Below are 23,760 nucleotides of genomic sequence, written 5' to 3'. Positions count from 1 at the left end.
TGAAGAATATTTCCAAGCACCTCATTGTAGTAATCCGATGGCAATCCAAAAAGGTATTGCATATAGAGCAACACTTGAGAATCATCCAAGGCCTTCGTTTGATGCAACATATCTTTAAATTTCTAAGAGTACAAATCCAAGCTCTTCTTCCCCATATCAAGCTAAAATTATTTTCGAAAAATTTTCAATCCAATCATTAATCACAAAACATGTCTGAAACACAGATTCAAAATCAACCTGAGTCACCAACTTAGGACCAAAGTCCACCTACCAAGCGTAGACCTTCCCCTATGACATAATTTGTATCTACCTGATGTCGTGGGCATCATCAAGCTGATACAAATCAAAATACACCGTCCATTTGGCCAGCTATGAATCGATGTTTGTCTCAACACACTCCTTCTCCCCTTTAAAGAGATCAAGTTGAAATTGAAGAGACAATGTCCTCATGGCTACTGGCACAAATGGAAAATGGGGAGTGCATACACAACCAATTGCCACTGCATTTGGCTAACTTAAGCTTGGAGGATGGTCACAATCGACGAACCTCCATTGGGCTTGAAGAAAGAAGAGGCTTCAAGATGCTGCTCATACATGTGTTAGGGTTCGAAAGAAACCAGATGGTCATCATATCCACATACTAAAGTTCAATAGAGGTGGGTGCATCAAAGGGAGATACTTCGAGAGAAGACATGGCATTGATAATAGGAGAGGTTTTGGTGAGATAGAGAGAGATGATAATCTAGAGCTCAAGGAGTGCGAGACAGGACAACAAAGCAATAAAAACAATTTTGCATTTAATGCAGAACTTGATTTTATTTTATTTTTTAAAAGCAAGGAAACAACTTAAGGGGATAGCTCTAACTTTAATAAGTCACAACATACGCTAGAGTCATTTGACTCTGAAAATATTGTGTTCAATTTAAAAAAGAAGATTAAAGGCAAGATCATGACAAGTCACTAGCAGTCCATGTGGCCTAGAGGAAACTCGTCAAGTTTGACAAACAATCTATCAACCTTTACGGATAGTCCGTCCGTTCTTCATGTTCGGCTAACCCCACCCAAGTTCATCTGTTGAACACAACTCTCTCTCTCTTGCTACCTTCATAATCATTCTCTTTCTCCGCTATCAATTATTCTCTTTCCCTACCATCAATCATTCTGCCTTAAGCAAATAGCCTTTCTCTCTTCATGATGACTAGCAATCACAATCAATGTTAACATAGCATGAAATCTTAGTGCTAAGATTAAAAGGAATGATAATATTATATGATAACTTAACAATAACAATTAGTATTATATTAGCATTAAAATTAAAATTAGGGTCAACATTAAATATTGGATCGACCAAAAGTCCTATCAATCAATAATCTAATGCTTATCTTGGCTACAAGATTTTGGCCTTTGAAAATGGTCTACCATAGCCTTGGAGTTGCAACTCCTCAAACTCAAGTCATCAAACCGCCGAAAATTCTTGTGTACAAGAATCCACTCAACACAAAACCCAAGCACAGATATGAAACAAAAATCATACCTTGCTTTCGTACCCACTAACTGCAACACGTGTCCCCCATGCACACCCCACCTACCAACAGTGTCCTATACTACCATTAATGTGATGAAGGTGTACCTATTAGGCATGAACCATCATGGTTCCATGAGTAAAAGTGGTTTTGTCCACATCATCAGATCTCACATCCAATTGTAGGCTGACGCTCTGATACTAATGACACATCCCCCTAGGAACCAACCAACACATAAGACACGACACAAGTCAAACTCAAGAGCCAAACAGGCTCAACCACGAGCGTAGGAGCTAGCAGCACTCCGAGTCATGACCACATCCCAAGGCTTGGCATCTTATATCAACAACCCACACCATCCCACTGGATAGATGCATCGGCCAGTGGTGATCACAATAGGTCCTTGAATCCTATAAATAAAACTCGGTTTCCCTAACCGTGAAGTGTCCTTAGTGCATTTACACTAAGTTACTTTGTAACAACCATGACCAATGCTTCTAATGAGCCTCAAATGCTTTCTTCATCACAATGCTCTAGTCCCACACTAATACCTTGTCCATCCTAGCCTTTGTATCCAAGATTTAGTTATTCATTTCTCTGTTCCAATTGATATGTGTCATTCCTTCCTCAAGACATTTAGCCTTTCCTATGTTTTGAAGTATTGATTATTTTGTCTCATAGGCTATTTTGGCATCTACAAAACACCAATAAATCTCTCATATCAATACTTTTGTCTCATTGGCTCTCTCTCTCTCTCTCTCTCTCTCTCTCTCTCTCTCTCTCTCTCTTTTTTTCGTAAAAGGTAATTGTATTAATTACGAAAAAAAATACAAGATTACTGGATTACAAGATACATGATGACACAAAGCCATCATGTGAAGAGGTTTTCTCTTTCTCTCTCTCTCTCTTTTTTCTGATTACAAGATACACGAGGGCCCTTGGCCAACGTGTGGGGAAGCCCCGTAGTAATGCACTGAAAAGGTTACACCAATCATGGCAACGACCCAGAGGCAATTGCCATATGCCACGGATGCAAATCCTCCCGAGGGAGCAAGTCGGAGTGTCGGATGATATCTAGCTGCCAATGCAAGAGCCCTTTAAGCCTGGCAACATGTCGGGGTACGTTAGAGGCCGAATCAAAGAGAAAAGCATTGCGCGTGGTCCAAATGTGCCAGCATCCCCAATATCTGAAAAAGTGAAATAAGATCTTCTCATGCAACTGTGGCGGTGCGGGATACTTCGGGCGAACAAAAACCCAGTCGAAAGGAGTTAGCGAGGATCCCACCACCGCGAGCCAAATGTGCGACAAGAGTGACCAGATATTCTTGGCGAGTGGGCAAGAGAGAAAACGATGTCGGGCCGATTCCGCCGGTGTGGTACAGAAGAAACAATTGCCATTCGAGATGCGACGCTTGGCAAGGGCCGAGGCCAGAGGAAGACCACCAATCATCACCCGCCAAAGAAAAACCTTGCATTTGAAAGGTGTCTTATTTAGCCAGCCCTCCATCAGCGTTTTGTGCCACCATGACAGCGATTTCCGCAGTCCCCAAACAGTGTTAGCTTTCTCTCCCAGCCATTGGTGATCTTGAACAAGAAGATGATACACCTGATTAGTAGAGGCCTTTTCCAGACTCAGGCGGCCTGCAAGGTCCCAGTCCTGCCAAGGGCGATCCACAGTCAAGGCAGGAAAGGGTTGCCGACCCTGAAGCTTCGACGAAAGCTGCTCCCACAAATCACGGTATCCACGCGGGATCTTAAAGAGTCGCCGAGCAGTCCGAAATGATACGAGGACATTGCGAGTGGCAAGGGTAGCATCCGCAACCGACGTCACACCTAAACGGGCCATGCGATTAAATCTTGGTCTGAGTTGATGTTTATCTTCCCATGAAAGGAGTCTCGATACTGCCAACAATTCCAGCTGAAAGGAGTTAGTCTGCAAGCGGTCCCCTACTGGGTGCCAACGGGCCTTTTGGAGCACCACTTTCCAAGAGCCGACCAAGTGCAGTAACAAAGAGGAAGAGGGACTGGAAACACGAGAGTCAGCATTAAGGACATGCCACCAGGAGGCCCGAAGCCGTGTGTTGCCATGGCGGAGCCCGCTGTCCTCAAGAAAATAACGGGCTATGATGGTCCATGGGTGATGATCCACACACATGGCACGAAAAAGGGACCAACGGAGAGCTAACATATGAGTGTGTGCATCCAAAATAGCTCCTCCACCCATGCGCTTAGGGGTACATGCGTGTGACCATGAAATCCAGGAAATGCCGGCCTGCAGTGAATCCTTCTTCCATAGCATGAAACGGATGGGATGAGTGAGGGCCTTCAAAGTAGTAGGCGTCCATGGCAACAAAGGCAGGAAATACGTTAGCATTGGAAGCATGATTGTCTGGGCCACTTTGAGGCGGACATGGAATGGCCACGCTTGCGACTTCCAATACATAAACTTCGCCGCCAATTTTTGTGAAATCCACTCCAGCAGGGCTTTTGGCCGTACATCCACCCCCAATGGGTATCCAAGATGCCTGACAATGGAGCCACGGGAAACCACCTGGCCTTGCCAACCTAAGGATTGCAAATCAGGCTCCGTACAACTGAGAATGGCTGACTTAAGGGCATTGATGCGAAGCCCAGAGGCCTGACCAAAGAGTGTCCAAACATCTAATGCCCTTCGAATGTTGTCCCTGTCCGCCTGCAAAATCATAAAGGTGTCATCAGCCAAAGATTGGCTAACGAAGTGCTGACCCAACGGAAGAGACAGCCCGGCCAGCTGAGCAGAGGCTGCCATGGAGGATAACATTGAAAGGACCGGGTGAGTCGCCAGGGCAAAGAAGAGAGGGCTCAAAGGACAACCCTGTCTGACCGAGCGTGCAAGGACAAATGGCTCTGTAACTCCACCATTAAGCATAACTCTGGAGGAAGCCTCAGCACTAATGGTGTAGATCAATCGGGACATTCGGGTACCAAAGCCCATAGCCGACATGAGGTCTGCAATGAAAGACCAGTCCACATAATCAAACGCCTTTTCCAAGTCCAATTGGATCAATACCACTTCCTGACCGGAGTGCCGTGCATAGTCAATAGCCATTTGCACATTTAAGATATTATGCAGAATGTTGCGGCCCTTAATGAAACCATATTGGAGAGGATGCACAATAGCTGGAAGGTGCTTGTGGAGCCGATTCGCCAGCACTTTGGAGTAGATTTTATACATGGAGCCCATCAAAGAGATTGGTCTCCAGTGTTGCAACTTTGACGGCGAAGGGACCTTTGGAATTAGTTTGATAAGGCCCTCTTTCCATGAGGAGGGCATGACCCCCGTTTCCCATACCTGCTGAAACATGGCCACCAATGGCTTCACCAACTGCGTGGCCGAGGTCTGAAAGAATTCATTAGTGAGACCATCCCAGCCAGGACTTTTATCGTTCGGCAGGTGCAACAAAACGTCCATAACCTCTTCCTCGCAAATATCCGTCTCCAAAGCGGCTTGCATATCAACTGGAACCTGCTGGCGGACCAGATGATAGAAGACCGAGCGGGCATGCGTAACCTGGCTAGAAGGCGAGGAAGAGGAACCAAGAAGTTCCATAAAATAGTTTGTGCACATATTGACAATGGTCTGTGAATCCGTGACCATGCGACCTTCCGAATCCTGGAGTCTGGTCATATTTTCGCGAGCCGGAGACGCATGCAAGGCGCGAAAGAACTTATGAGACTGGCAGGCGCTATCTTGCATTGTGTCCATCAAGTTGTGCAGCTTGGCCTGTTGATAAGATTTCAACTGAAACACTTGAATAAGATGGGCCAACCGCCTCTCCAGAGACAGCAGAAAATCATCATCAGGGGAATCCAGGAGCAAGGAACGGACCAAAGCCAGTAAGTCTTCTGCTGCATGTCGACGTCGGCGGCAAAGCGAGGCATGATGGATCCCATACTGGCGAGCAACCCGCTGCACATTAGAGAGCAGCCGTGCAAATGAAGGCCAGCCCTCAGAGGCGAAGTCCAATAAGAACCTCTCAATCAGCTGCTGCATATAGCCCTGGAAAATTGAATGCTTCAAATAAGAGGAGTTGAAACGTAAAGGGAGCCTATCCAGGAATTGCACAAAAGGTGCAATAGAGTGTGCCCGCATCTCAAGCTGGAGGGGGAAATGGTCCGACAACGCATATTGCCGCAAGACCTTCATTTCAAGCATCTCGGGAAGAAAATCATCGCCCTGCATGATATACATTCTGTCCAGTCGCGACCAGGTAGTTGCATATTGTGCGGAATGAAAAGTAAACCCTGAAAAAGAAGGGTGAAGCCACGACCAAAGATCTTGCTTGAGCACGTGCAAAGCAAAGGAACTCCACACTCGGCTTTCCGGCGTATCCATTACCGAATGCCCTGAAGTGGACTGAGAAGAGTCAACACACATATTGAAATCTCCCATCAAGAACCCCCTTCGGCCGAGTGACATGGAACCCTGCAAAGTGGACCAAAGATCCCGTCGGGATGCGGGATCATTCGGAGCATAAAGGCCCAGCAGCCATAAAATCTCTCCTTCAAATAAGACTTCGATCACCAGAAAGCGGCCCTGCACATCATTTTTAACAAGGACAGGCTGATATTTCTCATGGACAATCATCAGCACGCCCGAATAGTGCGTAGCATGGGTCCCTGCATAAAACAGACGGAATCCATGACAATCCATCACTTTTCCTGCTTCACCGTGACTTTTGTGCTCAACTGCACACAATACATCCCACTGGTTCTCGTGCAAGACGGTCCACATGGCATGTTGCTTATGGCGAGAGCAAATGCCTCGCACATTCCACGTGGCTATCTTCATGTATCCTCAAAGAAGGAAGTCAGGAACGAGGCACCTGCTGCCTCGATTTCACCTTTTCCGCGAGAGCATCCAGGACACCCTCATCCAGAAAATCAGCCAATACTGCAAAAGAATTCTGGCGACCTGCTTTGGAGGTAGAAGGGAAATCCACTGGCTTGGGAGAGGGGCGGGGATAACGCCGATCCCAGGGTGTAATAACATTTCCTTTGGCATCGAACGCCAGCTTGGCAGGTGGGCCTCTGGGGCCGTCGGTATAGGCTCTCCTTGGAGACTGGTTGCGGGGGCCCGACGGGGCCATAGGACGCGCAGCCTGCTGTGAAGTGGCCATTTCTTTCCGGCGCGTATACGTGCGCACGGAATCCTGGGAAGCGGGAGGCCCAGGATCCGCCAGGCCTGCATCCAACTTTTTACCTTTTTTAGGACGTGCCTCAATCCAGTCAGTGCGACGGGAATCCACACTCAGGACCTGTTGTTTGCCTTTATCCATGACATGAGGAGACTGAAGGGCTTCCTGGGGCATGGCATCCAGCACCATGTCGTCCTTGGGCAGCACAACCTGCGCATCCTCCGAAGACGATTGCTTTTCAGGGCATTCGGCCATGAAATGCCCCAATTTACCACATGAAAAGCAGTGGCCCGCAAAGTTACCCCATTTTAGGCGAAAATACAAAGGATGCATGCCCGAACAATTGAGGCGAAGCCACGCGGGCCTTTTCCTGGCCGTGTCCCATAGCATGCATAAACGGTTGCGGTTCATCGCCCTAAGGCTTGGGGGAACCAGCACTGTTCCCACAACTGCCATCGCATCCTTCAACATGGGCCAATAGACCGCCGGACAGTTTTCCACCTCTACCCACACCGGGCATTCGCGTTGAAGCAGACGCTGGAAGTCGGCCATGGGGCGCCATGGCACAACATGAACCAAGCGGCGATCAAAGAATAGCGGCAACTTGGACAGGAGCTCAGCGCGATGCGTTTCCGATTTCAGCAGGACCTCATAAAACCCGCGAGGTCCAAGGAAGATCTCCTCAACAGACTCCCCTTGCAATAGATGGTGCAGCCATTGGCGAATATGCGAAAGCACTGGGATCCTGCCAGTGAAGAAAAGTATAACTGCACGGTCATAGAACACCGAGAAGGAACGCAAGACTGATTTGGGGTCCACCGTGGCTTCCAGCACATCATCCGTTCCCGCAACAGAAAAAGATTCGGTATTATGCTGGACATAATCGCCAAGCAGAGTATTGGCGAAGTCCAGCAAATGCTCCCAGTCGATTACAGGATCAGAAGCCACTTGCGCATAGGAGCGTTCCGGAGGACTCATTGGCTCATCAGGCGTATGCTTGGAGCGTTTGCCGGCAGGCGGCTGTTCAGAACTCGGCGGCAACTCCTCCGTGCATGGCACCATATCTTCCGGCTCCTCTGCATCGGAATCAGGGCCAAGGGCTGCCACCGTCCGGTCAAGAAAATCCAAATCCAGGCCAGCCATACTGCTGTCTTCACACAGAGGGCGAGCTCTCTCTCTCTCTCTCTCTCTCTCTCTCTCTCTCTCTCTCTCTCTCTCTCTCTCTCTCTCTCTCTCTCTCTCTCTCTCTCTCTCTCTCTCTCTCTCTCTCTCTCTCTCGTTCTCTCTCTCTCTCTCACTCGCTCTGCAGGTCCCGCAGACCTGCGACAGGCGTAGCAACGGCAGGTACAGACGGGCGCAGCAACGGCAGGTACAGACAGGTTCAGCGGAGCTGCTGAGTGTGTGGCCGTCGGACGACAAGCTGGCTGTTGAGTGTGTAGCCGTCGGGCGACAGGCTGACATAGGCAATCGACAAGACTTCTAGGTGACAGGCAACAACCCACAAGCGGAAGGCAGGATCACGACAAGTCCAACGTGGACCACAGCAGGTCCACCGTGGACCACAGCAACAGTCGGGCAGCACCAGCAACGACCAGCGGCAAGTGACATCTGCAAGGAGTCGAGGCGTGACAGGCGAGACGGAGCCGCGACCACCGCACGACCCACGTGTGACGGACAGGCGACGCGCGTCAAACGGCAGCCGGCATCATCCCGTCGCGTTCTTTTTTTTCGTAAATCCCGTCGCCTCTCTCTCTCTCTCTCTCTCTCTCTCTCTCTCTCTCTCTCTCTCTCTCTCTCTCTCTCTCTCTCTCTCTCTCTCTCTCTCTCTCTCTCTCTCTCTCTCTCTCTCTCTCTCTCTCTCTCTCTCTCTCTCTCTCTCTCTCTCTCTCTCTCTCTCTCTCTCTCTCTCTCTCTCTCAATGAGAGCACTCCACGTTCGGGTGATGAGGCTGAAGATGCATGAAAAAGTGGATGAGGACACCAAGGTGCTATACACGTTAATCAATATTAAGAAAGACACCCATGTCTCTACTTGGAGAGTGGGCAAGAAAAGCACACAAGGAGAGAGCTCAAAAGTGTGTGCACTCATTCTCCATTTCCCCACCGTGGAGGCTAGGAGATACTTCCTAGCTCAACGCCGTACATTGAAGGGGACCAATGTGTTTTTGGGTGACGATCTCACACCAACCCAACTAGCCCACATGAGGGAGTGCATTCCAAAAATTAAGGCAGCCAGGGAGGAGGGCAAACTTGCCTTCTACAAAGGAGGGAGAGTGATAGTCATGGAGAGGAGACACAAATGACAGTGTGAGACCTATCAGACCAGTCTTGCAGTGGCAGTTTGGAACTGTAATGGAGCCCTTTAATTGGGTGTGGGAGCTTTTGAGGAGACATTCAAAGGGAGAGATATAGTGTTCTACTCAAAGACACATCAGGGACCACATACTTCACTTCCACAGGTGAAAGGCTATAGGTGGGAGTCAGCTTGTAAGAAGTAGATATGCATAGACCACAACAATCACAGGTCGGGAGGAGTGGCACTGTTATTCAGGGAGGAGCTACAGCAAATGATCCACTGTGGGTGAGAGTGTGTGGTAAGGAACGCACTTTGTATGTTGTCATATGCTATTTCCCCCCTGTGACGTCCCGATACGCCCCACCTAAGGGGCAATCACCATATGTGACTTTGAATGAGGATATTTGGGAGTTCTCGAAGGAGGGAGAGGTTATCTTACTAGGAGACTTTAATGCCAAGACAGCCTCCCATCAGGTGTCTTTCTTTGATGCATCTGAGGAGATGCTAGAGGAGCAGGATGTGTCAAAGCTACAGCTGGAGAGCACATCTCAGGATATGGGTGAAGTCACCGAACATGGGAGATACCTTGTAGAGATGGGCACAGCACACAGGTTGGCCATTCTCAATGGCCTCGCTAGATACCCCCTATCCGACGCCTTCACATGTTATCCTCAGCGACACAGTGCTAGCACAGTAAACTATGTTCTTGCCCCACCGATGCTGATATCTCACATCTAGGACCTCTTAGTATCCCCACGCCTTCTCGGAGTTGCAATGGATCATGCTAACCTATCATTCACCATCGACCTCCAATTCACTGACATTCAGACCCATCATGCAGCTCACCGACACCCGAGATACCTCTTTTCCAAAGAGAGAGAGGATATGTATGAGGTGGAGATCCTTGGATTGTTACATGATGCAGACCCCGACGTTCCATTACAAAAGCTAACTTAGCAATTCAGTGAGGCCCTACACATCGCTGCAGGTGTAGCCTTCCCACACTCACGACCCACACAGAGAGCATCCACCAAGGTGACACCTCACAGAGAGAGATAGCACTGGGGTCCACTACCCACAAATAGGCATAGATACTCTTTAGACACCTCACACAGTGGAAGAAGAGAATATTCTTGGCCCAGCTGGAGCGAGACCTATATTAGTTATTCTTCAGCCAGGACTCTAGAGAGGCTTGGAGGCTTTTCAAAGAGCATTGCCCGCCGACCACACCTATTACGTCCACCGCTGTATGGGAGGAGTATGCAGCTAGTCTTTGTACTGTGGAGGGTCAGCCACCTCTTCCTGACTCACTTGAGCCCTGTCCAAAGACCACCACTTTCTTTACAGAAAGTAGGGTCCAGGAGGCCATTGACAAACTTAGCAGAGGAAAGGCACAAGATCATGATGGATTAGTAGCCAAGCACTTGATCCATGCTAGAGATTTGGTGGCAGGATTCCTAGCATAAATAATTAACAGAGCCATGTGTGAAGGCCTTCCAGAAAGCTGGAGCACGAACACTATTGTGCCTATCCTCAAGTCAGGGGACCCTACTCTACCCAGTAACTATCGGACTATCATGATTGGGCATACATTGGCTAAGCTATATACTTCCATCCTTGAGCATGAGTTAAGCAGGTAGGCAGAGATGTGGGGTCTTAGAGCACAGGGACAGGCTGTCTTTAGGAGAGTCTTCTCCACATTGGATCACATTCTCACACTCAGAGCGATCATTGAGGAGGGAAGGGCCCATGGCCAACGGACCTACTACTACTTTGTGGACTTCCGCAAAGCCTTTGACATAGTATTGAGAGACAGGTTGATACATAGATTGCATGCCATGGGAGTACCGAAAGAGCTCAGTTGGGGTATTTTGGCACTATATGAGAGAGTTGTGGGCAGAGTCCGGACACCTAAGGGCCTTTCGGCACCTATTTACTCCACCATTGGGGTAAAGTAGGGATGCCCCCTCTCTTCGACATTATTTGGCATGTACATTGATGGGATTGCTGATTATATTTCACAGGAAGGAGATAGAGGAGCTCCACTAGCTGGCACTTGGATACCTCTCCTATTGTATGCAGATGACATTGTATTGATAGCTGACTCTCCAGAGGGTCTACAGAGACACCTGGATGCATTACACTCCTATACTTTGGAAAGTGGGCTTTGAGTGAACCTTGGTAAAACCAAGGTGATGGCATTTAATACTACACCACAGTGGGTCAGGAGATCAACACCTAAATTCACATATGGATCTAAGGAGCTGGAGTATGTGGATTCTTATACATACCTGGGAGTCTTATTCACAGGACCCATCTTTTCTATGCGAGAGGTAGCAGACACTAGACTGACCCGCGGATGCACAACACTAGGTGGTTTGGAGAGGATGTGCTCACAGGTCCAATTCCAAGAACGTCGCACCAAGCTATGGCTCTTCGATACACTAGTCACATCCACACTACTTTATCAAGTACACATATGGGGGCCCAATCTTGACCACCGTAGTAGATCAGGGGGCACATTTATGACGGATGGAGGTCGATGGAGAAACCCCTAGTGTTCATGATATCCAGGATAATCAGATGTAAAGCCTCAGTGCCACATGAGATCATCATAGCCCGAGCTCGCAACTACAACGATTGTGGTAGAAGCCCTCACCCGATCGGCCGCATACATACATAGCCTATGGGACTTACCCAGACACAAATATGCACGATTGGCCCTTGAGTCCTCGAGGCAGCTTGCCAGAGAGGGTAATACTTCATGCTAGTATGCACAAATGTCAACTTGGTTTGAGCCGCATGGCTTTAGCATGGACAAGTTACCCCCCTTCCAATACTCCCCTGATGCACCATCTCTTGATCTGAGCAGGTTAGAGATTCGCAAGATCATTAGGATGGATCTTACCCAATTGGACATCAGGTGGACATGGTTTGACACCAAGGCAGAAGCTAGGGACAAAGATGGCTTTCTACCGCGAGCATTTCATTCATACTACAGATAATGGATTTATTGTTCGCCCGAGATACATGGACACCCACCTTTCCCATGGGATCAAATGTACTATTGGCCAGTTGTGCACCTCCTCACATCAGCTAGAGATTGAGACTGGCAAATGTAGATCCATCCCACCAGAGGAGCGCATATGCCAAATATGCCAATTAGAGCCAGAGACATGACAGAGGAGCATTATATCTACCGCTGCCCAACGTATTATGAGGTCCGTGGTCGTTTCCACTATCTCTTTAGAGACAGATTTGGACCACTATCCAGAGTCATGGATTTTACCGATTAGTGATGCCTTGGCCTCTTTCTTCTTGAGATACGACGGCTTCGTGACATGCGCCTCAAGAGTGCAGCTGCTCCAGGACACTGAGGCCCTTCACAGAGGCAGCTCACAAACTTCTTTGCAAAGGAGACTTAGAAGACTTCAATACAGTTACAACCACAGTCCACATGAGAGCCTCTCTCACCGCCACAGTCCACACACAAACAAGGAGTACTGATTGATCAAGCCGTTCAGCTTAGCCGATCCAGATGTCCTAGGCCTCAACACAGACACCGACAACACCTTCATAGGCGGATACAAGGGATTATTGCTGGGGCTAGAGCTAGGCCCTCCATACCCACATGAGATTGTACCATTTGGAGCTCATTGTTACTAGACAGAGCTCTATGTTTTGCACATAGCCATAGTTAGTTTCCTTTCTTATTTTGCTTTGTGCTACATATTTTGCCTAGACAGTTGTACCATCATACACATGATTGTAACTCATGGTCTCATAGGTCATTTTGGCCTTTTGTAGACGTTAATATATCATTTCATTTCTCTCTCTCTCTCTCCCCCCTTGTTGAGCTAAAAAAGCATTGCATGCGTTCCTAGAGAGTATATACGTCCCACAAGCCAAACCCTAATTTGGGAGGACCCAGCTATCTATAAATTGACAAGCTACCCACCACTCAGCCTTCATCTTGCTTTTGCACTTTGTTAGTGTCGTACCTAAGTTGTGCAGATCCTGCACGCAGAGGATATCTCAACCGAGCTGCTGGACACTGCTGTCTACCATTTGATGCTTTCTGTCCAGCCTTCTACTGCTGTTCGGGAATGATTTCAGCCTGCCATCGACTGTCTACCAGCTGGCAACTGCTGCAGACTGCTGTCCACCCTGCATTTACAGATTTCTCACCTCCTGCTGCTACCTCCAGCCTGCCCAGTTGCCACTTTGCTGTCCACGACATCTTGGCTGCTGAGTTTTGCTGCAAACTGCTCTGCTCAGCCTGCCAAATCAGCCCTAAACCTGTGTTTTGCTATTTGCAAGTGCCATACAACTACAATGTCAGTAGCAAATCTGTGTCATCTATGAAGATATACTAGGGTTTGCGCAGAGGAAACACAGCATGTACGACCAAATTTGAAATACAAAGACTCAGACAAAGACTGTCAGCAGTCATGTTTGTCATGCGTTGTCATCTCCTGCTTGTGAGCTTCAATCCGAGTCAGACGAGGACTTTAGGAGCTCTAGCCTATCTATCACTTGTTTTGACGCAGGAGGTAGCTCATTCTAGAGCACTCTATTTATTGCATTTCAATGCATTTTTTCCTCCAATCGGGATTTTATGTGCATTTCCCATACAGTTTCTGCATTCTTCAGCCTGCCTCACTTGCCGAACATTGTCCACCCTTTCCGGGATCCGAGTCAAACGAGGACTTTAGGAGCTCTAGCCTATCTATCACTTGTTTTGACGCAGGAGGTAGCTCATTCTAGAGCACTCTATTTATTGCATTTCAATGCATTTTTTCCTCCAATCGGGATTTTATGTGCATTTCCCATACAGTTTCTGCATTCTTCAGCCTGCCTCACTTGCCGAACATTGTCCACCCTTTCCGGGATTTTTCTGAGCATTTCTAGCACTTCTACCAGTATTAAATGCTGGTTGGACCAGCATTAAATCCTGGCCGGCCATACTTTTGTCCCCAGATTTCAGGTCGGTCAGTTTTTGGGATATTTGGCTATTTATAGCCATTTCCCACTTGGCAATCATATATACCATTCTCTCCATGTTTCAGAGAAGGCCCGTTCTACTAGCCTTCATATGCCATTCACGGCACCCTCTATACGGGTGCCCATACTCCCTTCTTTGCCCAAAGGTGAAGTGTATCCTTGATACCTTCAATCTTTGGGGGTTTGTTACCCACCCTATTCCCCGTCAAGTGGAGGATCCCACTATTGGATCATCGATGGATCGTGCGGCCTTATGGGATCGTCATAACTCTAGAGCCCGATCTTTCCTCTTTATGAGCTTACAATATTTTGTCTTGGTACATGCGCACAGGTTGTGGAAAGCAATGAAAGTGTCGACAAAGCTTGCTTCTTTGTACCATCAGAACACGTTTGCCGACCAGATTACGCTCGAGAAGAAACTACAAATGCTAGTTGTTGATAATTCTCCTTCCACGAAGGATTTGCGTCCCTTGGCAAGATAATCTCTTTAGAGGATATGGCTATGATTCTTTTAACTCAACTCCCATCTCCCCGGTCTGATGTCTTCTACACTAGCCTTCTTACATCAAGAATCCATGAGAAGCTTCTATTGGAGGAGCTTGCTCCACTTGTTTTGGAGCATGACAAGCACACCAAAGAGATAAATAGTGGATCCACCTCCACAAAAGCTTTTATTGTAGATTCTAAAGAGATGAAGAAGAAAGGAAAGTTGAAGGCTAAAAGACAAGAGAGTTCTTTATGCTCTAACTCCGACTTGGAGAAGCCTAAATGCTCATATTGTGGGAAGGGGACACATTGAGAGGAGAAATGTTGGAAAAACTACCCTCACCTTTGTCCCCAAGAGAAGGATGGAGCTAACGCATCCAAGCCTTTTTCCTCTACTCCAACAATTATTTAAGAATCAGTGTTTCATCATATGACTCCACGAGGTGAGTTGTTGCAGAATCTATGCCCTTCTGAGGGTTCAATCACTGTTGGCGACATTGTTTCGGTGCCCATTTATGGTATTGGCACTCTACCTTTATTTCCCGACCACACGTTAAGCTCCCTTTCACAAGCCCTTTATCTTCTAGATTTGGGCTTTCCACTCCTCTCAATTTATGGCCTTACAAGGCTTGGTACCCGGGCTGTCTTCACCGAGCAAGCCATTTGTATTCAGGATTCTTCTACAAGGGCTGTTATCAGGACAAATTGACATGAGAGCAACCTTTACAAGCTTCATTCCCCTTCTCTTATACAAGGTCCTCCGAGGCAGTTGTCTCTTGCTACACCCGTTCTCGCTTGTGCACCATCTTTTCCACAAGTTTCTTCCCGTCTCCCACCCTCACCTCCGGTGGTGGTTCCTTCGTACCCCCCATCCCTTTCATAGGGGAACGATCTCGGTGATGCGACTGTGGATTCCCTAGCGTCTAGTGTTTCAAAAGGGGTTTTCCAAGATTGTGAGGAGCTTTTTCATCAACAGTCCTCAATGACATTGGCAATCCTCTTGCTAACCCCGGATCCATTTCTTCCTTGGCCTTTCGCCACATCCAGAATCTAAGAGGGGGTGTCAGCAATCATGTTTGTCATGCTTTGTCATCTCCTGCTGATGAGTCTCAATCTGACTTAGACAACGACTTTAGGAGCTCTAATCTATCTATCACTTGTTTTGACAGAGGAGATAGCTCATTCTAGAGCACTCAGTTTATTGCATTTCAGTATATTTACTCTAGTTGGGATTTTTTGTGCATTTCCAAGGTAGTTTCCGTATTCTTCAGCCTACCTAATTGTCCACCTCCTTTTCGCGGTTTTCTTTAGCATTTCTAGCATTTTTATCAATATTAAATACTAGTCGGCCATATTTTTGGCCCCACATTTAAAGTCTGCCAGCTTTTAGGATATTTGGCTATTTATAGCCATTTTCCACTTGACAATCATATATATCATCATCTTCCCTCCTTCCTTGGCAAGTGCACAATCCGACTCCGTCATCTTCCTCCGTCTTCAATACTACTATTATCATCAATCTGATCTAGTGCTCTCACTGATACTATGGGCTGTGTGCAAGGACTCATCAAACCTCCTTCTGTATTCAACATTTGTTCATTGTTCAGTGCAAGTTTCTCTTCTTCTTCTCTTGCAAATTCTCTCTCTCTCTCTTCCTCTGTGTTTGAGTTCCTTCTTCTGTTACACTCTCATAAAAATAAGCAAAACTCAAACCCTAAACGCAAAACGCAAAACACAAAAGCGCAAAACCCAAACACAATGACAAACACAAAGAGAAGAAGCTCCACCTTCACCTACCTTCTTGAGTGTGGAGATCTTCTCCTTGCCTAGCGTCATCATCTCTAGCTTGGCATCAACATCCTAGCCTCTAGCGACAATCTATATCACCGAGCGTCAGTGATTTCATCGCTCCCCTACCATACGCGCTGTTGGGACCTACGTTTTTGCAGCCTGGCTCCTACTCCATCATTTGGCGTCACTCATCTATCACAGGGGCTGCCAGGACTTGTGTTTTTGCAGTCTAGCTTCTCCTCCATCACATGGCGTCACTCATTTGTCACAGAGGCTGCTACGACCTGCAGTTTTGCAGCCCGGCTCATCTTCTATCATCTGGCATCATCATTATCCACCTAGCGCCTAGGCTACTCTCCGTGCATTTGACAACTCCAACACTCTGGGATTTGCGTTTTGCTGCCCAAGTCAATCCCCGGCATTAGAGGATTGTCGTTCGCTCCATCAATAGCTAGTGATCATCTTCCACATCTCTAATGGCATCAGAGGATTTCGGTTTGCTCCCTCGACAATGGTCTTTCACCTACCAATGATTACTTCGACAGCCCACTACTCAGAGGACTACATTTCGCTCCATTCATTGTGCAGATTCCCACAGGTGTTGCCACCTGATTCAAACAGAACGATAGTGAAGTTATTGTTAGCCTACTCTTTATCATTCTCAGTCTGTCATCTCCTTGTTGTGAGCTCCTGTCAGAGTCTGACAGGAGACAGAGGAGCTCTGTCAGTTCATTTAGTGGCTGTCCTTGTCAGTCTGCAGCCTTTGGGAGTCATACAGCCCATACTGGGCTGTTATTCTGCAGTCGGCCCAGTTTCTGGGCAGGTCGGCCAGATCTGGCCAAAGTCGGCCAGTTTACTGGCCTGGGGGCTATATATAGCAGCCCCTCCAGTCATTCCAGCATTGTACTCTGCAGGTTCAGCGCTATCTCCGTCATCTCCGTCTCCGGCATTGGTGCTGCCATTGCTTCCAGTCTGTTCTGGTCCCCTCACTGACGCTCCGGGCTGCGTGCAGGGACTGCTCTGTCCATTTCAGTGTATTCAGCATTCATCTCAGTCAGTGCAGACTTTCTTCCTTCATTCTCTGCTTTCTCTCTCCTCTCCTCTGTGTTCGTGTTCTTCTTCCGTTGCGCACTCTCACATGGTATCATCGCCTGATTGAGAGCATGGAGGACATACCCTCAGGAGTGAGATACCTTACTGCTGCTGCCATCTGATCAACAACTGCCAGGCGACTTCTTCAGGAGGCCTTTCAGCCTGCATTTTCCTGTCCACGCTGTCTGCAGAGCCTGCCACGTCATCCAGCGACGCAGAAACCCTGCGTTTTCCACCAGGCTGTCCCTCCTTCTGCTGGGCGACCTTTCTACAGGCTGCGTTTTGCTGTTCTGCTGGTCGCTACCACTCCAGGCGGCACATTTCCTGCTGGCGACTTCTTTCCGGGCTGTTTCCTGGTGCTGGTGGTCTCTTTTCTGGTGATCGTTATCAGTTATCTTTGCGTTTTGCAGATCCAAGTGTTTGTAGGCATTCTCTGCCTGCGTCTTGGTGGTTGGTGACCACATTGCTGGTCATATTTCAACATCGGCACAACTTTCTTTGGTATTTTGTAGATTGGAAGATGTCTTACCAGTTTTCAGGCTTTGATGACTCAGAGGATGAACTTCTCTCTCATCGTTCCTCTGAGCGGAGGCGGGATTATCATGAGGTTCGACGTCGGGAAGAACCTCCTCGCACTCGTCCTTCTTCAATCCATGCATCTCAGAGGGTTCCATCTACCGCAAAGGTTTCTTCCGTGAAGACTGCTTCAGATGTGCGGATGCCTTCCTTGATTCCCTCTATTCAGGTGCCGATTCTCCCTTCCTTTCCGAAGGAAGATAAGTTGGATGGTTCCAACTACTCCCTCTGGTCATGCAAGGTGGCCTGCATCCTCGATACATTTGACCTTTGGGAGCTTATTTCTTCACCCATCGACCGTCCCCCCGTGGATTCGTCCGATGGCACCTCAATGGACTGTGCAGCCTTATGGGATAGGCTCAACTCTCGAGCCCGTTCCTTTCTTTTTATGAGTCTCCATGATTCCGTTCTTGTACATGTTCACAGGTTACAAACCGCGGCAGAAGTGTGGACGAAGCTTGTGTCTTTGTATTAGCACAAGACATTTGCCCACAAGATTTCCTTGGAGAAGAAGTTGCGGATGCTCAGTCTTGATGGTTCTCCTTCCCTGAAGGAGCACATCATGAAGATGGAGGATATGCGAGGCGAGTTAGCCTCTCTTGGTCGTCTGAGGATATGGCGATGATTCTGTTGACTCAGCTGCCATCACCCCGATATGATGTCTTCTATACCAGCCTCATCACCTCGAGGACCCGTGAGACACTCCAATGGGAGGAGCTTTCCCCGCTTGTCTTGGAGCATGACGAGCAACTCAAAGAGGTGGGAGCCAGTGGCTCCACCAAGGCATTTACGGCCAGCACAGGTGGCGGCAAGAAGAAGAAACAAAAGAAGGAGAAGGCCAAGGACAAGCAGGAGGAGGACAAGAAGGATGCGAAGGAGAAGAAGCCCAAGTGTCCCCATTGTGAGAAGGTCACTCATCCCGAGGAGAAGTGTTGGCAGAAGTATCCCCATTTGAAGCCTAAGGAGAAGGACTCGAAGGCGGTCCCAGCCACAACAGAATCTGCGTTTGTGCATGTCTTTGTTGAGGAGGATACAGCCCTAGCTTCTACCACACAGGAGAAGCCTTGGCTCGTCGACAGTGGAGCATCTTCACATATGACCTTCCGTCAGGATTGGCTTCAGGATCTTTGTTCCAGAGGGGGTACTGTCACCATTGGTGACAATTCTACAGTCCCTGTTCGAGGCGTGGGGACTTTACCTATGTTTTCTGACAGGCGGTCTTCCTCCTCCAAAGTTCTCTATGTCCCTGATTTGGGTTTTAACCTATTATCTCCGCATGGCCTTACTCAGTTAGGTGCCCGAGTCATTTTTACACAGGATGCAGTCACAGTGGAGGATGCTTCTACAGGTGATGCTCTTTGGACAGGTACACAAGAGGGTGGGCTTTATACGCTCACAGCCTTGGCTGCGCGGACTTCCCATGAGCTTGGGCTGCTTTGGCATGCTCGGTATGGTCATTTGAACCTCGATTCTCTTCGCCGGGCTTCCAGGAGGAAGATGGTGGAGGGACTTCCTGATTTCCCTCCTCTTCACACTTTGTGCCCTAGCTGCTTGAGGGGCAAGCAGCACAGGCAGCCTCACCCTCAAGTTGCCTCTAGGAGGGCTACTTCTCCGCTTGAGTTGGTTCACACCGACCTTTGCGGACCTATAGGCACCGCCTCCCTTGGGAAGGCCAGGTATTTGATGCCGATTGTGGACGACTTTAGTCGTTATGTGTGGCCTTATTTCTTGGAGTACAAGAGCGAGGCATACTCCCGTTTCTGTGAGTGGTAGGTGTTTATGGAGACCCAAACAACTTCCAAGGTTCGTGATGTTCGAGCTGATCACGGTGGCGAGTTCACTTCTCACCTTTTCTCTCAGTTTTGCAGGGATCATGGTATTCGGGTGGAGTATTCCCATCCGAACACACCATCAGAGAATGGTGTGGTGGACCGTGCGAATCGGACCATGGTGGAGATGGCCCGATCTATGCTGGAGCATAGGAGTCTTCCTCATTTCCTTTCGGGTGAGGCGGTGGCTACAGCGGTGCATATTCGCAACCGCTCTCCGACTTCGGCGTTACAGGACATGACTCCGTATGAGGCTTTCTTTGGGAAGAAGCCTTCCGTGTCCCATTTTCGCATCTTTGGGTGCGACGCTTTTGTCCATGTGGACAAGAAGAAGAGGAAGACGAAGTTCGACTCTAAGTCGAGGAAGCTTATCTTCGTTGGTTATAGCACGACCACGAAGGGATATCAGCTCTACAACCCGACGACACGGAAGGTCGAGGCGAGCAGGGATGTGATCTTTGATGAGGCTTCGGCCTCTGAGGATCCGATTGATGGTTCCATTACAGACGTTTCTTCGTCATCGACGGACCCTCCCCCACCTTCTCTACCTTCACTTCCTTCCAGGATACCCCTTAGCATCCCCCCTATTCCTCCTCCTTCGGCTTCCCTTTCCCCTTTGGTGGATATGACTCCGTCTTCTACGAGCTCTTCTACCGCCACTTCGGGATCTTCACGGGATACACAGCCTTCTTCTGATACGGAGGATCTACCTTCACTCGGTAAGGGGGAGTCCCTCTCCGATTTGGGTGCTTTGCAGGTTCCGGAGACCCCCCGGTCTCACTCACAGCGGCAGGAGTCTCTCAGGATTCCTTTATGGTATCGCCGGCTCATGCAGGATTCAGGTGTTACTCACTTTCCTGCTTCTTCTACAGGTCCACGTCGATCAGCACGTTTACAAGCCCAGCGGGATAGTTCACTATGTGTGAACTATGCTCTTATGTCACAGATTCTTCAGGATTCCGAGCCTTCCACTGTGGAGGCGGCTCTCGCACAGGATATTTGGAGACGGGCTATGCAGGCCAAGCTCGATTCCATCGAGCGAAACCATACGTGGGAGCTTGTTCCGCGTCCCGCGAAACGGAAGGTGATAGGTGTGAAATGGGTCTTTAAGACCAAGTATCTTGCAGATGGCTCCTTGGACAAGCATAAGGCTAGGCTTGTTGCCAAGGGTTTTGCACAGCGTGCAGGCTTAGACTACTTCGAGACTTTTGCTCCTACAGCCAGGATGTCCACCATTCGAGTTCTTTTGGCTCTTGCTGCTCACCACCGTTGGCTTGTTTATCAGATGGACGTCAAGTCTGCTTTTCTGAATGGCGTTCTTGAGGAGGAGATTTATGTTTCACAGCCTCCTGGTTTTCTTGCGCAGGGGAAGGAGGATCATGTCTATAGGCTGCGGAAGGCTCTTTATGGCTTGAAGCAGGCTCCTCGTGCTTAGTACCAGTGGATTGACCGCTTCTTTCTACAGAGTGGCTTTGCGCGCTCCGCTTATGATCCCAACCTCTACTTACGGGTTGTGGATTCTCTTTTAGTGTTCTTTATCTTGTATGTGGATGATCTTATCATTACAGGGAGCGACATTCAGCAGGTGGAGCATACACGGTCCATTCTTCAGCAGGAGTTTGACATGACGGATCTAGGGATCCTTCACTTCTTTCTAGGCCTGGAGATCTATCAAATGACACAGGGCATTTTTATCTCGCAACACAGGTACATCTCCGAGCTTCTTTCGGAGTTTGATATGGCTGAGTGTCGGCCTATCTCATGCCCCATGGACCCCGAGTCCAAGCTTTTGACAGCTGGAGTTCCCCTTACAGATCCCACCCGTTACAGGTGCCTTGTCGGCTCTCTTATCTGGCTGCTTCACACTCGGCCGGATATTTCTTTTGTAGTGGCTTATTGTCTTCTTTTATGCAGACTCCTACCTAGGCTCACTGGCAGGCAGCCTTGCGGGTTCTTCGCTATTTACAGGGGACTCGATCCTTCGGGATCATGTATAGAGATGGGATTACCCTTTCTGGATGGAGTGATTCTGATTGGGCAGGTGATGTGGATTCGCGACAATCCACTACAGGTTATGCTTTCACCCTTGGATCCGGTGCTGTCTCTTGGAGCAGCAAGAAGCAGCCTACTGTGGCACTTTCTTCTATAGAGGCTGAGTATTGGGCCCTATGTTCGACCGCTATGGAGGCAGTTTGGCTCCGTCGCTTACTGGCGGAGATTGGCTTTTCCCAGACCGGACCTACGGAGCTGCGCGTGGATAACCAGAGTGCTCTTGCTCTGGCCAAGAACCCAGTGTTTCATGCTCGCACGAAGCACATTGAGGTTCAGTATCACTATGTTCGAGAGCGGATCGTGGATTTAGAGCTGGTGGTGGTCTATTGTCCTACAGCGGCCAATGCAGCTGATCTCTTTACGAAGCCTTTGCCTCAGGCTTCTTTGCTTCATCACATGCGGTTCTTGGGTCTTCAAACTCTCCCAGGCTCTGAGAGGGGGTGTTAGCCTGCTCTTTATCATTCTCAGTCTGTCATCTCCTGGTTGTGAGCTCCTGTCAGAGTCTGACAGGAGACAGAGGAGCTCTGTCAGTTCATTTAGTGGCTGTCCTTGTCAGTCTGCAGCCTTTGGGAGTCATACAGCCCATACTGGGCTGTTATTCTGCAGTCGGCCCAGTTTTTGGGCAGGTCGGCCAGATCTGGCCAAAGTCGGCCAGATCTAGCTGGTCGGCCAAATCTGGCCAGGTCGGCCAGATTTGGCAGGTCGGCCAGTTTACTGGCCTGGGGGCTATATATAGCAGCCCCTCCAGTCATTCCAGCATTGTACTCTGCAGGTTCAGCGCTATCTCCGTCATCTCCGTCTCCGGCATTGGTGCTGCCATTGCTTCCAGTCTGTTCTGGTCCCCTCACTGACGCTCCGGGCTGCGTGCAGGGACTGCTCTGTCCATTTCAGTGTATTCAGCATTCATCTCAGTCAGTGCAGACTTTCTTCCTTCATTCTCTGCTTTCTCTCTCCTCTCCTCTGTGTTCGTGTTCTTCTTCCGTTGCGCACTCTCACAGTTATCTTCTGAGCTTCAGCTCCGTTGTATCAGCTTTTCTTCTCATAGCAAGATTTAGTGCATCATCACCTTGTTCTTGTGTTTCTTAGTTTCTCTTCTCTCTCAATGTTTGCAATACACACTCAGGGTTACTCCCCACAAACCCTATTGTCTCTCTGCACCGTCGCTTATTTTGACATAGTATCAAAGCATACCTATTATTTTTTGACACCATGTTGCCAAGATCATCAACCTATGAAAGGGATGAGGGGTACAATGGAACCACCAAAACCTATGGAATGGGGAGTGCATAAACAAGAACGAGGCAATAGAAAATTGACTCCAAGGGCCCTTCACCCTAGAAGGGAAATGGAGCCTATATAGACCCCTCTGCCGCCAACCTTTCCCAAGAATGGCTCCTCATGTGGAGTCCTCAACAAATACGGCCTACTTGATGAAGATAACTCAAGTATTAAGTCGAGTAAGGCTGTGAACTGAGAAAAACATGTAGGACTTTCAAGAGAAAGCTCAAAGATGTATGGTAGGGTAATAAAGGCAAGGTGTTAACACCACAAATAGGCACCAATAAGACAGCTCCCACCAAGGCAAATGAAACCATGTGAGAGTGTGCAGCAGAAAGGTGCAAGTTATCCATATGAACCATCAAGCCCAAAAAACATTTCTGGGCAAAAGTGGGAATGCACATGTCTGTAAATCTCCCAAAGAGATATAAAAGTTTCCCAAATATCTGTTTGGGAACCTTCCTCTCAACTCACATGTGTTATCTCCAGATGTGCAATGCTTTTGCTATTCCAGATATCTGTAAGGCCCAACAATAGTCCAGGGCCAGGCAGAGAAATAAGCAGAATGACTGAGCGAGAGATGATTTGCAGGCCTTGCACATATTTCAGCTGTGGCAGATTCCAGTCATGGACAGTTATAACAAAATTACTGACTGT

General features: G+C 48.4%; 1 protein-coding gene across 1 annotated transcript in view; it reads right to left on the bottom strand.

The window, feature by feature from the left end:
* Positions 1-23,760, bottom strand: part of LOC148027357 (uncharacterized) — a 99,705-nt gene that overhangs the window by 36,151 nt on the left and 39,794 nt on the right. The window lies entirely within an intron of this gene.

The sequence above is a fragment of the Lygodium microphyllum genome, chromosome 13 (assembly GCF_053477565.2).
Source record: "Lygodium microphyllum isolate KBCC chromosome 13, Lygodium_microphyllum_v1.1.10, whole genome shotgun sequence".
Taxonomy (NCBI): domain Eukaryota; kingdom Viridiplantae; phylum Streptophyta; class Polypodiopsida; order Schizaeales; family Lygodiaceae; genus Lygodium; species Lygodium microphyllum.
Note: the sequence above shows the minus strand (reverse complement) of the source record. Positions and strands in the feature narration are given on the sequence as shown.